At 42.4% G+C, this 12,558-nt stretch overlaps 1 long non-coding RNA gene across 1 annotated transcript in view; it reads left to right on the top strand.

The window, feature by feature from the left end:
- The window catches only part of LOC112547613 (uncharacterized), a 141,319-nt gene extending 133,589 nt beyond the window's left edge, over positions 1-7,730 (top strand). Inside the window, exon 4 of the long non-coding RNA XR_016346921.1 lies at positions 7,590-7,730. This is a non-coding gene — a long non-coding RNA (uncharacterized LOC112547613). The remainder of the gene's footprint in view (positions 1-7,589) is intronic.
- Positions 7,731-12,558: the final 4,828 nt, after the last annotated feature.

Raw genomic sequence — 12,558 nt, 5'->3', positions numbered from 1 at the left:
AGTTTGCATGGGTTTGAACACATCAAAGAAAGAAGAAGAGTTTTATTTGAAGTATGTTAAACCTTGAATTGAGCACTCATCGTGAACTTGTGTAACATTTACTACATATTTGAGAAAGTTTGTCTGTCTATGAGTCTGTCTCTTTCTTTGTTCAAGAACTCCTCCTAAATGGTAAGAGCTAAGACCATCAAATTCAGTATCAGGTATCCTCTTATCGTAGCTTAAAGCAAGGTGAGGATTTGATTGCGCCAGGAAAATGGGATGAGCTTGGAATGGGATTGTTTCTAATAAACCCATATCAGAAAAGAGAATCAACAAGCAGGTGAAATGGGCTGGCTTGGGGTATCCCACTCCCACCCCATCTGGGACTGCCCTGACCCTCCCACTCCCCAAGGTGAAACTCCTCTCACCACCAATTCATACAGGAACATTGCTGGCTGTTCCTCTTGGTCAGGGAACAAGGTGAAAGTGTACAATTTGTTGCAATCCTCACTCTAGCGGAGGCAGGGGCGGATGAGAGTTTTGTGGGGCCCAGGGCAACACAATTTCGCGGGGGGCCCCCCTTTGGAGAGAAAATAGAAGAAGGGCATCAAATGCACAAATTGAAGGCTATTTTTCATATTAAATGTGAATTGGGTAAATTTGATAGAAACTTAATGTAGTTGGATAATTTTTATTTTAATTATATTGTAATTCATTCTTAAACAAAATTCTGCATTAATAATTAAAATTTTTCATTTGTATTTAAGTCTATTATAGCTGTCTAGCTCTTTTGGTAGCACATTCTTCAATTATGTCAGTAAAGTCTATTTCTTTACACAGGTTGTTTTCAATCGATATAATTGAAAGACCTACAACACACTCCTAGATCACAGTAGATTCTCTTTGGCTGCCCATGGCTGGTATTTGTCAGGCAGCGTTGGGTATTCGGCAGCCAGGCAGCATTGGGACTGCGGGGGTCAGGTGGAGTGTGGGTGTTGAGACTTGGAGGGACAGGGGGCGTGTGGGTATTGGGACTTGGGGGGCAGGCAGCATTGGGTGTTGGGATTTTGGGGGAGACAGGCAGTGTGTGGGTGTTGGGACTTGGGGGGCAGACAACGTGTGGGTACTCGGGTTGGGGGGCAGGCAGGGTGGGCTACATGGAGGATGGCGCACAGATGGGCCATAGGGAGGACTAGCAGGGGTGTCTGACTCATCAGACAGGCCAAAATGACCATTTCAGCCTCTCAAACAGCTCCTGGCTGGGCGGGGGCAGCTGGCAGCTCCCCCTGCTCCCAGGGACATGTGTGTGGGGGTGGGGAGGTGCTGTCAGTGGAGCTGGATCGCGCTGCGCCCACGAGTGGGGAGAGATGGGGACTGGCGAGAGGAGACGGGGTATCCCTGGTGGGCGGGTCACTCTGCCCCTGGGTGTGGCGGGAAAGGGGTCTGGGCTCCCTCCGGGGGAGAGACCGCGCCACCCCCAGCCTCTCTCTAGGCGGGGCAGGAGGGTGGCGCAGTGGGATACCCGAGCGCCATGGCCAGGCGTCGCCCTTCGCCTCCATGGCAACGAGCCACCGCCGCGCGCATGCCACAGGGTAACGGAGCTGCTCGTGGACCCGCAGCGAATGGCAGCGGTGGAGGCAGCTCCAGTAGGGAAGGGCAGCAGTGGCAGATATACGGCAGGGCGAGCGGGCTGGCGCGGGGCCTATTAAAGTGCAGGGCCCGGGGCAGCCGCCCCTCTCGCCCTGCCGTATATCCATCACTAGGGTGAGGATTGCAAAGAGCAGATGAACCTAAACCTGCTCCAACTGGGGGACATATACCCTTCCTCCAGCTGTGCCTGCTGGAGATGCAGCAGTCATAAAAAAGTGTTCTTCACCTGACTGCAAGCTGCAGTGTTGAGAGAGGACTTGGGTTGTCTTCCTACTGAACCCCTCATCCCTGGCCCCACTCCAGAGCAATGATTTAAATAAAACATGTACATTTTCATTTTATTGTCAAAAAATTACTTGAGTTAAGGACTTGAGTAACGCTGGGTAAATCTTCCAGTCTGCTAAATACTGCAGAGAAATTGCCTGTCTGTTCAAGATCTCCTCCTAAGCAGTAAGAGCTTGGTCCACCACATTCGGTATATGCTTCTTCTTATCATAATTTAAAGCAATATAAGGGTTTGAGTGTGCCAGAGAAATGGGATATTACTGGAATTGAATTGCTTCTCATGAAATCAAACGGAAAAGAGGTAGAATCACCAGGCAGGTGAAAGGATCTGGCTGCCTGCCTGCCCCCCAGAACTGCCCCAAGCCTGAGCATCCCACCCCCCAGATCCTCTTTAGGGAAGGTGGGATGATTGAAGCTCCTCCTTCCCCCAAATTTGTACTGGGGTTTGCTGGCTGTTCCCCTTCATCAGGGAGTGAGGGGAGAGGGAACAGTTTGGTGCATTCCTCACTCTGCTGGAGAGCACAGGAGGCAGATGAGCTGTGCACTTTGTTCTTGTTCCCTCAACAGGACAGGGAAGGGAAAAGCAAGCAGCCAGGGGGAGGGAGCTGCCTCCTTGCACACACATGTTCAGAACCATTCCTCACCTCCCAACCCTGACTACTGCACCCCTCCACATTCCCAGCCCCCTGCCCCGAGCCGCTTGTTAAGGACCCAAGCAACACTGGATAAATGTGCTAGTAACATATATAAAATTGGGTAAAAATGTAAGTGGGAACTAAGGAAGCTAGAAATTAGAAGCAGAAAGCAGGAAACTGCATTCTTTTTAATTTAAGAAAGTTATCTGTAGGTAGAGAGACCTTAGAGGGATGATGATAAAGGAAAGCACACTGAAATCATTTAAAGTAATTTTCTCACTGGCATTTTAGGGGAAGGGAGAATGAAAAGGTAGATCATGGTGGACTCAATGGCATGGAGATATTTACACAGAAAAAAATCCTCAATTTGGGAGAAAAGGGTTAAACAGTAGAATGGCCAAGTTTATAAAAAATGGTTCTGTGGCTTTCTCAATTGGCTTTAAACATTGAACACACACTCCTGTTGTCCATGAAGGGCTGAATGAAGAACTGCATCCGATGTGCCACAGCTGGTAGAACAGCTGCAGTCACTCTCCACTAGTGTGAGTGGGCTCCACGTGAAGCTCACTGGAAGGAGCTGCACTTCTCTCTAGTGCTCTCTTGCATTTAATACTAGATCAGCCACATCTACTTTGCAGGCCCCTCCAAACAGCTCTGCATTCCACGAGATAGTATGGACTGCAGATGAAAAGTTCCCCTGTGAACCTGTGGTGCGAAATGTAGCTACTGATGCTGTCAGTAGGAACTGTTGGGGTACAAGTGTGCATGCAGTCAATTTGAGGAATAGTATTGTCAGAGGACGCTATCAGAGTGAGATGCAATGAGAGAGGAGAGAGAGGGAGGAAAGGAGGGAGAAATGGAAGAGAGTTCAAGGACAGTATCTGGGTCCAGTCATGCAGGTGTCAAAAGGTGGAAGGGAAAGGACAAAAATCTAGTCCTAAGTTTGTGCCCAAAAGTAGAACCTTCCTCATCCCTTGTAAAAGAAAGAATTAAATGGAAACCAAAACAAATCCTATCCTTTCATCAGATATATAGTGAGAGGAATATGGGGAATCCAGACATTTCTTTTGCAACAGACACAGTAGAATATGCTTCTTCAAGGAGAAGAAGAGAAACCAGTGTGCTGGTAAAGAACGATTTTTTTTTTACCTAAATCAATATAGACACTGCTCACAACTCATCTATATGAAAATTTGATCTCTGGGACTGCTTTCAGGCAAGGTTATTGAGGTCTGCAGTGATCAGTTGGGTATGTACAGGCAAACATATCAAATAATAGGCTCAGTTATTTTAATGCAGTTAAACTACTCAGACAATACTCCCTAAATTAAATAAATACAAAGTAAATTGTGTGTCAACTGTCAGTGTAAGCCACCGTTGTGCCCATTGTGTGACACACAACCCCCACCCTACACAGATATTATAGCTGCTGAAAGACAGAGGACAAACTCTGACCCTCTCCTCTGTAGTGGTGGAAGGGGACATAGGGGAACTCTTTCCAATTCCACCCCACAGGCAGAAGTGAAACAAGATTCAAGAGAGCATTAGGCAGTGGGCACAGATTAGTACCCTACAGCCTCAGGAGGATGTAAACTTCAAGCCTGGCTTGACCTACAAAACATGTTATCCCTGTATGACTGCAGCTGAAAAGGACTCACTTTTCTTTCTGGAGTAATAATATGGATTCAGATCCTGAGCCAATTAATTACTTCAGTGGGTTTTGGACAGGCCTGGCCAAAGAATGTGCGGGGCCCAAGGCAGCATGCTGAGCCATACAGCCATGCAGCTCCCAGCTGGGTGGGCGGGGCCAGGAGCTGGGCAGCACGGGGCCCTGAATGTGTGGGGCCCATGGCAACCGCCTCGGTCGCCTTGCCCAAAGGCCGGCCTGGTTTTGGGTAGGCCTAAAACACACTACACAACACATCCCCAACTTGTTCTCTTCCTCTCTGAATCATCCTACCTTCAACTGGCTGGATAGCAAAGAGACCCTCCATGCTGGCAGCAACATTCCCTATCACACTGAGCTCACTACTGTAAGAGCAGGCTCTTGCCCTAAAACATGGAAAGATAATACTCGATTAACATGGAGAAAAGAATCATACACTACTTCCCTCTTATTTAAGATAATGTGACTATTCAAGCTAATGTACAAAACCCTATAATGCAAGCTCATCACTCCAGGGTTAATTGAAATGCGAGCAGAATACAATACCCGAGCATAAGGTCCTTTTGCAGGTTTATTTCTTTTCTCATGACAATAGAACTGACATATTTTTAGCTCCTTTATTCATTTAAGGAACACAAGAGGACACTGCAAGAACAAGCTAGGTCATTGTTTTTCATTGACTTATTTACTCAACTTTTTTTTAATTCAATTGAGTACAGTTGGGGAATTTTTATTCAGCACGACATTTACTGAGTTCAGTATATTATGGGCTGAAATAAACTAAACTCGCCATGTATAACAAATTTCAAATACATAAATGCACACATACATACACACTGAAGGACAAACTGCTGAAAGACAAGCTTATTGAATAGACTCCTTAACAGAGTATTTTCACATACCTCAGAGAGATTGATTCTATCATCAGTTAGAGTAAATCAATATTTATGTCAGCGAGGAAATCTGACTAATGTTAGAATTTATTGAATAGACAACTGACTGTTAGATACAAAATTAAATAATAGTAATACAGGACAGGTAATAAATACAGCAGGTACAATAGAAACCACTTCAAAGGAAGATCTATTTCCTTGTGGCTCCTTCAAATGCAAGACAGATCTCTGAACAGTGCAACAATATTTAATGTCCTGTTATTACCAATTATAGCTCCATCATGATTTATTTTTCTCTCAAAAAAGAACATTAGGGTCATCATCCTATAATGGTGCCCCATACACACACACACACACACACACACACACACACACACACACACACACACACACACACACACACCACTGAATTCAACCATCACTGTTCAGCAGTGGGTTAATTATCTTACTCTGTTCCACCCCTTTATTAACATAGGGGCTGAGTTCTAAAGTTATTGAGGAGCCTAAAGAGTCTTATATGTTCCTAATGGGATTTTTGAAGGAAGTTAGGTACCTAAATTCTATGTATTTCAACTAGAGTTAGGCACCTAGATAATGTTGCAAATTCTCCTTGATGCCTAATCTGCATCTATAGGCACCAAATATCGTTTCATCCCACTCTGAGTGGACATCTCCACTGCATATTTATTTTGGAATAAACTACTCCAGAAGATATATTCCAAAATAGCTTATTTTGAAATAGAATGTCCACAGAACAGGGAAGCCTCAAAATTAGTCCGAGGCAGGCTCCCCTAATGTGGACGTGTTAACTTGATTTAGAGCCCCAGGAAGCACTGGGGAGAAATTACTTAGGATGGCCCTGGTGAGGATCTATTTTGAAATAGCAGCAGTGGAGTGTCCACACCACTGTTATTTCAGAATAGCTATTTCAGAAGAAGAGTTATGCCTTATGGAATAAGTTTACAGAAGTCGGAATAAGCTGCCCGTTATTTTGATATTATTTCAAAATAATGGAGTTGCTGGGTCGATGCTCACATTATTATTTCAGAATAATGCTAGTTAATCCAAAATAACAGTGCATTGTAGATGCACCTCTACTCTTTATGTAGTTTAAACATTTTTAATTATCACAGCCACTACATTTCTTTATTTTAGAATACTTTTGTTAGCCTTGATTATTTTATGCATCTTTAAGATCAGCCAGTTGGGTCCTTTTCACAGTCCTAGTAGACATGTGCATTCCACTGAATATACACCAATCTGTCATCCAGCAGTCTTCCTCTTTTATGTTGTTTGTTTAATATTATCTCGTGGATTGCCATGCCACACTTTATCTTGTCAAACCTCCTCCTCCTCCCTTCCTGTTTTGCTAACCCATTTCCACCCAACAGCTCCTGAATTCCACACTTGACTTTTGAGCACCTCCCGCTGTTCCAGATGTCATTTCTTTAGATACTGTAGCTTTGCTAACAAACACAGTTTACTCAAGTCTGTCAACTGACTGCTGTTACAGACCTGTACAATACAGAGATGGGGGCTCAAGAAATGATACAGTTGGGAGATTCATTACAAAGTCAGATGAGTTCTTTGTAATTTAAGTAGATAGGAGAAGCTGATGTTAAAATATAGTTCATTAAATTGGAATTTGAGTCTTGCCATTCACAGTACCAAAACATCTGGAGATGATCTAATTTGGACTGGAGTTTGTTAGAAAATATTTGAGCTTTTAAGTAAACACTGGGGATTTGGTAAATAAAAGGCTGCAGGTTTTGTACCACTTTATATTTAAAGAGGATTTCTTGCTTTGAATTCTGCAGTAGCATCAACTGAGAGACCCCCTGGACTGAGTTCCTGTTCCTGTTAACACGTGATTATTCCTAAAAGCAACACTGCAAATTGTTTGTTTGCTTGTGCAAATATTGACAGATAGTTCAGGCAAATAAGCAGTTAAATAGTTTAGCTGCCCTGTATCCTTTTCCCGGGTTTGTAATTTCTGTATAGAGAAGAAAGCAAAAAAACAAAGTCAAGGAAGAACAACACAGGAAATGTGCAAGAGAATCCTAAAGATAGATATGTCATGGTATTGTCTTTTCTTGTCCTTGTATCTCAAAAATACTGAGAGATCTAGTCTAAATATCATATTAATCCTCTTCTATATTTTGAAAGGCTGATGCTATTTACATAGTGTTCTATATCATCCTTGACCCTTATATTTTATAGTCCTACTAGAAGGTTTACCTGGCATGGTTCGGGTTCTTTGGCGCAAGGGGGGTGGGTGCAGGTATCAGGGCAGGGGTATGAGTGTCAGGGTGGGGGGGGGACTCAGGGCAGGACTGCTCTGTGGCTCTCGGGCATTTGGGGACATCTCTATATTTTTGTTAGTCTCTGTGGTGCCACAGGACTTCCCTTTTCTATACTGTATGTCCAAATCATTTTTAAGCATTTATTAGATGTTAATCTTTGTGCTTAATCTTTTAGATGTGCTAATATCCAAGATTTCAAGTCTTGCCGTAATGTCAGTAAGACAAAACAACTCTCATTGGTAAGGTGGGATCAGTAGTTCTCTTGAAATGAAGAAACATTAATTCCAGTACATTTCTGGATGTGTAAATAAATCCACATTTGAGAACACTTCTGTTTCACTGGACAAAGGAAGTAGCTAAATTGTTCACTATCTCTTAAAGTTTCTGAGAGTATGACACCCTAGTTATCTTCCTGCCGATGTTCTCACAGAGGTACAACAAAGAAACCCAAGCATTTTATGCCTTACTAAAGTAAACAAACACATACACTGAAAGTACAGAATAAGGCCATGGAAGAACAGTAACAGAGAAGTGTAAAAATATCACCAAAATCATTGGTTTTATTGTTAACAAAAGTACTGGGTCAAATCCTCAACTGGAATCAACTAGAGTTATGTAGCTTTACACCAAATGCAGACTTGGTCCATTCTGTACAAATGTTAGGGATTGTTTTATGAAGAGTAAAACATTTGATTTTAGCATTACTAAAATGTTCCTTATTCAAGTTTAAAGTGACCCCCCTCTGGAATTTGTCTATGATTATTGTGAAGGGCCAAATTGTTCATAAACCTTATATTAGTGTTTGTGATGGCAAGGAGTCATAAGGAGGTTTTCTTTCCCACTTTCACAATCTGAAGAAAGGGTAGGCATGGTTTCAGACCCTACATTTAATTGCTTAATGCCAGGGCATCTGGAGCTACAACTGAGCCCAAAAGAAGTGGAGGCATTGAGGTGGAAAAAAGGGTCCCTGGCATCCTGGATCTCAAAATAGAACTGGACTCCAACAGAGAGAAAGCAGCACTCCAGAATAGGTACTGAACAGTCTTGTTTTCCCTGACCTGAGCTAGGGAGCTCAGAGCAGAATTCTGTCCCCAGACGCAGTGTGACCCTGAGTCAATTCTCCTTCTGGGTCAGGTGACATTTACACATTCAGTCTCATCGAAAAATAGCCAGTTTTTGGTAACATTTTTACAACAGGAACAAACACATAACCACATGCATTATAGACTTGACTCAGGTCCATTCAAATCATTATAAGTCATTCCAGTGAATTCAGTGGGCTATACATCAAGTCCGGCATGTTGTGTATAGTGTTGAAAAGATTATTTCTCATGACTTGTTTGTTTTTAATATTCCTTTCCACCTTGACTTTTCAGGTGGCTGAAAGAACTACACATAAAAAAACTTCAATAACCTTAACCTTATATTACAGATATAAGCACATAAAAATCTCCATTTGAATGAACGCAGAGGAAGTTGGAGAATAGAACATTTTTTATTGACTATAATTTTGGTTAAGTTTCCAAAATAAGTTTAGAAACATGTGTAAAAATTCTATAGGCTACTGGTTTGCAAATTGACCAACAGTACAATTACTGAGAGTTCTAATCTATTTTATACATTATTTATTTGTATTACAGTGGGCCAAGTGGCTTTCCCCAGAGGAGATCAGGGCCTATTACGCAAAACCATACTGAGCGAAAGCCCCTGTACGGTAGGGTTTACAAGCTATACAGGCAATATGCACCAAGCGGTGGTTCAAAGGAATTCCCCCCACCTCCCTCAATTACAAATGGGGGCACTGAAGCAAAGGGAGACTAAGTAACAGACATAAGTGTCAGACCTGGGAATTGAAACCATAACTAAAGTCCTTAGTCACTTTCAATGTAATATTGTTACCACTGCTACTTTAAAAGATCAATGAGATTAGTAAAACAAATACCAACTGGGTTGGATAGCAATAGCTGTAAAAAACTTACCCTGGGGTTAAAATGCCCTTTTCAATTATCATTATTGCCTAAAGCCTTTGTGAACATTTTTACTATTTTAATGTACAAGCAAGAATTTGCAGCTGTTGCCCTCCAATCCAGTCAATATTTGTATATTGTTTTCCTGACTTACTGATAATAACCTAAATCCTAAAGGACAAGCTGTGTCTTCAGAATCAAATATGTGATTCCTGTTGACTTCACAGTCACCAGCAAAAGTATATCATTTTCTTCCACTGCTTTGCCTTTCTATTTCTAGCATGGAAAGTTAGGAGGGTTTGTTTGTTTGTTTTTCATACTTTTCAAATAAGTCCTATCTGGAGAGGTGGTATTTGGTGCCCCAGCAAGCAGCTCAGACGCTTTGAAATATACCAGAGTCCAGCTGTGAATGTAGATTGAAGGATAAGTCAAAAACCAACTGGCTGTGATTTATAGGATTTGTATTGGTTTTTCAGGCCTTGTGAAAAACATGAGATTAGATTGTTTGTCAATGCACAGGTACGGACAAACAAGTTTACCAATACCTGTAAATGAATCATTAGTCTGGATTACCACTTAACTCTTGGGAGACTGCTGGCTAATATGTGCAACCTCTCCTAAACACATGCCTGTGGTTTAAATGGTAAAAACAAATACTTACATGCCTCATGGTCACGTTTTAAAACATTCTTCATCTTAGAAACCATTCTGCTTCTCTCTCTATGACCAGGGACATTTATATCATCCTCATCCCCTGTTGCTGCATATTCCACACTTCAATTTGATTTTTGCTGCTCATCATGTAAGTAGAATGTCCCAAGGTGCTCAGTCATTAAGAATCTTAGTTCCTCATAGGATCAGGCCCAAAGACATAATTATAAATATAGGAACAAACAGCCATTTGGTTGGTTGCCATGTTGGTTTTTAGGAACTAGAAATGCTCAGAAAACAGGAGGAATGGCAAACATTTGCCCCAATGTTTTTAAATTCAATTCTGAAGAAAAAATTCCAGTCAACTCTGTTAAGAGACCATGGGCTTGTACACGCTACCGCGTATACTGGTACAACCCCGGTTCCTCCCTCCTCCCTGAGTGACATAAATTTCACTGACCTAAGCACCGATTTGGACAGTGGTATGTTGGTAGGAGAGCTTCTGCTGACAGAGCTACCACCTCTTTTGGAGGCAGTTTTATTATGCAGGCAGAAGAACTCCCTCCCATTGGCAAAGCACATCTTCACCAGGGACACCAGAGCAAAGCAGTTGCACCAATACAGCCATATCACTTCAACTGTAGATTAGCCTAAGACTCTGTTTTCATAGGACATGTCTACCTAGAAATAAAACATCCATGGTGGGCTTATATGAGCTGATTTAAGGTTGCAGGGTTCAGGCTACCAGATTATGAAATTGCATCATAGATAGTCACTTAGGCTACGTCTACACTGGCCCCTTTTCCGGAAGGGGCATGTAAATTTCACCAGTCGTCGTAGGGAAATCCGCGGGGGATTTAAATATCCCCCGCGGCATTTAAATAAAAATGTCCGCCGCTTTTTTCCGGCTTTTAAAAAAGCCGGAAAAGAGCGTCTACACTGGCCCCGATCCTCCGGAAAAAGTGCCCTTTTCCGGAGGGTCTTATTCCTACTTCAAAGTAGGAATAAGACCCTCCGGAAAAGGGCACTTTTTCCGGAGGATCGGGGCCAGTGTAGACGCTCTTTTTTAAAAGCCGGAAAAAAGCGGCGGACATTTTTATTTAAATGCCACGGGGGATATTTAAATCCCCCGCGGATTTCCCTACGACGACTGGTGAAATTTACATGCCCCTTCCGGAAAAGGGGCCAGTGTAGACGTAGCCTTAGGGTATGTCTACAACCACCTTAGTTTGAACTAGGGTGGTAATGTAGTCAACCGGAGTTGCAAATGAAGCCTGGGATTTGAATTTCCTGGGCTTCATTTGCATGTTGCCGGGAGCCGCCATTTTTAAATGTCCGCTAGTTTGGACTCCGTGTCCAGCGGGCTACACGCGGTATGAACTAGGTAGTTCGGACTAGGCTTCCTATTCTGAACTACCATTACTCCCCCTGCCCAATGCACCCATGGCTATGCCTCTGATAAAGATGCAAGATGAGGAAGACATTGGGGAAAATGGGATGGAGGTCATGGTAGATTCAGAAGAGGACCATAGAAATCTCTGGAAAAAAAAATTATGTTTCAATGCCAGAATACAAAAGGACTGAATTAAAACTATTTTCACTTCCTAACTTCCATGAATTTCAGTGGAAGTTTAGATCCGTAATACCTTTGCGATCTTGGCCTAAATCCCTAAAAAAGATTTGAGAGATGCATAAATCTCAAACTCAACAGGGTCTGTTTATCCCTACCGGCTGCACAACTAAACTCTGTTCTTTGGGGGGGGAGGGGTCAGAGAAACACAAAATGTCAAGCCTCTGAGCTCCCTGTGAGTATAGGGAAAGAAATTAATATGGGTAAATGAACACAAAGAAAATTCCTCCACTCATCTTTGGAAAAAGATCAAGTCACTTCTTTCCTCCACGCACAGACGTACCTCCCCTGTAATTTTCTGCAACCTCTAGCAGTTTCATACACTTGCTTTTAAGCTTTTTAAAAACAGTAGCTTCCCTGGGCCACTGTTGATTCCAGTGCCATGTTTTCCCTAATGCTTTGCTGCCACATTGCACCAAATCAGAATTATGTTTCAGTGACTACAGCCACAGAAGAGAGTTTATTATAAAACTACCTATGATCTAATAAACAATCTAGAAATATCCTACGCAACATTCAGTAAAAGTATCAACAAAATGTACTGCCTTGTAAAAAAAAATGCAATTGTAGAAGGAAAGCAACTGTCTTCTCGTGCTGCAATGCTGACAAATATTGTTTCCCTGGCTAGTGTGCTCTGAGTGCTTGTTTGCCTTTTATCTAGTAAGGGCAGAAAGAGGAAAAAGCCAGAGTTAGATGAAGAATCTGGATTTGCAGCAAGGGAACCTAGCAATTATTTGGTTTTCTGGGAAAGATTTTTTTGTCATGATGGGTGTTGTGTGCTTTTCTGATATTTACAGATTTCCCCAGCAGACCATCAATTTTCCATATCCCAAAGGCAAACAAGGAATTTTGCAATCAGGAATACTTAAATGAACACAACCCCCTTTATATGTAGA

This window comes from Pelodiscus sinensis, chromosome 16 (assembly GCF_052426305.1).
Source record: "Pelodiscus sinensis isolate ZL-2025 chromosome 16, ASM5242630v1, whole genome shotgun sequence".
NCBI classification, from domain to species: domain Eukaryota; kingdom Metazoa; phylum Chordata; order Testudines; family Trionychidae; genus Pelodiscus; species Pelodiscus sinensis.
Note: the sequence above shows the minus strand (reverse complement) of the source record. Positions and strands in the feature narration are given on the sequence as shown.